Source organism: Erpetoichthys calabaricus, chromosome 3, assembly GCF_900747795.2.
Source record: "Erpetoichthys calabaricus chromosome 3, fErpCal1.3, whole genome shotgun sequence".
Classification (NCBI taxonomy): Eukaryota; Metazoa; Chordata; class Cladistia; order Polypteriformes; family Polypteridae; genus Erpetoichthys; species Erpetoichthys calabaricus.
The window spans coordinates 270,539,775-270,543,183 of record NC_041396.2 but is presented as its reverse complement, the minus strand read 5'-3'; positions in this window follow the sequence as shown (position 1 = coordinate 270,543,183).

Below are 3,409 nucleotides of genomic sequence, written 5' to 3'. Positions count from 1 at the left end.
ATTTTTCACTTAGGGGTGTACTCACTTTTGTTGCCAGCGGTTTAGACATTAATGGCCGTGTGTTGAGTTATTTTGAGGGGACAGCAAAGTTATACAGTTGTACAAGCTGTACACGGACTACTTTACATTGTATCAAAGTGTCATATCTTCAGTGTTGTCCCACGAAAAGATATAATCAAATATTTACAAAAATGTGAGGGGTGTAGTCACTTTTGTGAGATTGTGTGTGTGTGTGTATATATATGTATAATATATATAGTAGCAGTAGAGGTCTTTGTCCACCTCTTGAACCCTCAGGTACCACTCTGAACACCAGGTAAAAGTACAAGACTTCTTTATTATCTTCTTGTACAGTGCACAAAGCACCCTCCACTCCACACTATTCATATAAACCACAAATTCTCACAAATACAATACTCTTCCTCCTCGCCCAGACACTTAGCCACCCTACCTCCCAGCTCAGCCCAATGTCTGGGCTTTCCCCAGAGTCCTTTATGCCCCCTGACCCGGAAGTGGTTCCTGTTCAAACCCCACAAGTCTTTATTCCTTCCAGGTCAGGGTAATCAGTCCTTTTCTTCACCCCGGGAGTGTGTTAAAACAATGCTTTAGTTGCCTCACATTTTTATGCAATCGTTTTGTTCACCCCACTGAATTAAAGCTGAAAGTCTGCACTTCAGCTGCATCTGAGCTGTTTCATTTAAAATTCATTGTGGTAATGTACAGAACCAAAATTAGAAAAAAGTTGTCTCTGTCCAAATATTTATGGACCTAGATTATACAGTTATCTGTTAGTTGGTAAAGAAATAATATTGTTTATCCAAATTAGAACAGTAGTAGTTGCAAAATTCAAAAACTATACAAAAATATCTGAAATAAAGAGAGTGAAATGTGTCTTCATATTGCGATATTTAGTAGGTAACAGTCTGTCCGTCGGATTGTACTCATTTGAATCAGGATGTTCAGGAAAGCCAAATTGGGGGAAGGTATTGCTGTGATAGAGCAGTTCGGCCTACTTTTAAGGAAGAAAGAAAACCATTGCAATGTGGTATTAGTTCTGCAGTATGGCATTTTAATGGCAAGAAACTACTTTGTAACAATGACAAAATAATTTAATTGTTTTAAGAAAAGTTTAGATTATTCAGTTCTGCAGGTGTGTCCAAAGCAATGGGGCTAAGTTTAATGGGTTAAATAATATAACCAGGTCTAGCACATAAACCGTCATAGGACCACACACACCTCCTCTTCTGTCTTTATCTACTCCACTTTGTTTTAGAGACCTGCACTATCTGGCAGTTTTTTAACTTAATTTTTGGATCAAAGCATGGAGAGAAAAAGAGAGAGAAAAGTTCAACAGAAATCATTGAACTGTTTTATATACACAACCCTTGTCTTTGAGGTTAAATGCGTTTGTTTTATCATTTGTTTGAATACGCCATGGTAAGTAGTAGGAGTTCAGAATAAAACAAACAAGACCGTCTTTGCTTTCATCCATCCATTTTCCAACCCGCTGAATCCGAACACAGGGTCACGGGGGTCTGCTGGAGCCAATCCCAGCCAACACAGGGCACAAGGCAGGAACCAATCCCAGGAAAATGGAAAGACCGTCTTTGCTTTCCTTTTGCTAATTCCTGAGTGCATATTGCAGTGTAAATGAAGCCAGCCTTCCCGGTCATTACGTACACTTTATGCTCAACTAGGCCTTTCACAATTGTGTGCACTCCTTTGGTTACACAGGCTTTCATTTCACTCTCGGTGGGCAGTGTCCTCACTCCAGGGGTCAAAGGCTACACATTCTCCAGTACAGTGGACACATCTCCATAGCCTAGGACCCTATATTTGTCGTGTGGCATGTGTCATTCTTTTATCAGAAGTAAAACATTTCGTAATTTCGGCAATATTTAGATAAGTTATTTATTAGAAAACACTGTTTCAGTTCCCAAAGCTCTTGAACTAGAAGCAGAGCGCATATAAATTTTTTTTTTCTCTCTCATTTTTCTACTATGTGGTTTGAAACAACACCGCAATCAGCCCTGGAGACTTCTCAATCCAGGGTCTTCATATCCCAACCTCACTATTGGAGTTTGCATATTATTCTCGTATTCATGTCGGGTGTAGTGCTTAAAGGCTTTGAACTTCAAACCCTGAGCTTGTGGTTCAAATCCTCTTACTGACAACTGTGTAATCGTAAAAATGTGCTAGTACCAGGTTGGACCCCCTTTTGTCTTCAGAACTAATGTAATTCCTGGTGGCATAAATTGAAGAAGATGCTGGAAACATTCCTCAGGGATTTTAGTCCATATTGATAAAGATAGAATCACACAGTTGCTGCAGATTTGTCAGCTACACATTCAGGATACAAATCTCCCAGTCCACCACATCCCAAAGGTGCTCTATTGGATTGAGATCTGGTGGCTGTGGAGGCCATTTGAGTAGAGTGAACTTATTGTGACGTTTAAGAAACCAGTTTGAGATGATCTGTGCTTTGTGACATGGCACGTTATGCTGCTGGAGTAACTATCACAAGATGGATACACTGCATTCATAAAGGGATGGACATGGCCAGCAACAATACTTGGGTAGGCTGTGGGATTTAAATGATGCTTAATTTGGTACAAAGTGTGTCAAGAAAATATCACTCACACCATTACACCACCATCATCAGCCTGAACCATTGATGCAGGGCAGGATGGTTCAATGCTTTCATGTTGTTGACTCCAAATTCTAGCCCTACCATCTCAATGTCACAGCAGAAACTGAGACTCGTCAGAACAGACGTTTTTCCAGTCTTCTGTTGTTCCATTTTGATGAGCCCATGCAAATTGTAGCCTCCGTTGCCTGTTCTTAGCTGAGAGTGTGGCCTCCTGCTGCTGTAGCCCATCTGCTTCGAGGTTTGACTTGTGTGACTGGCTGATTAGATTTTTGTGTTAACAAGCAGTTGAACAGGTGAACCTAACAAAGTGTCAGTGAGTGTATACAGTATATCAAAGGTTTCATTTTCAATACAAAGGGCCACATGCTTTTTAGTTTGCCTGCTGTTGGCTTCAACTTTTATACAATCTCCATTGTCCTTTTGGGGTAAAAAAAAAATCGTTTTCCACCTAGTATAGTTTATTTTTTTAAATTATATACACTTAATCTCTTGCATTAAGAAACATCCTGTTTATTAATAGCTTGATAAATAATTATGCATATGTAAGAGATTTTTTGTCAGTTTATCAAAATTATTACATTAAGGTTTTAATTTGCCTCTGAAAGGAACATGTTGTGCATCCATTTGTGACTTCAGGCCTAAAGGCAAGGCAGCCACTCTGCTCAGTTGTTCCAGATTGCTGCCAGTTTATCTGTGAGACAGCTCTGTTTTTAAATCTGATGCTCTGAGTGAAACATCTTCTCCGACATGGTGGCACAA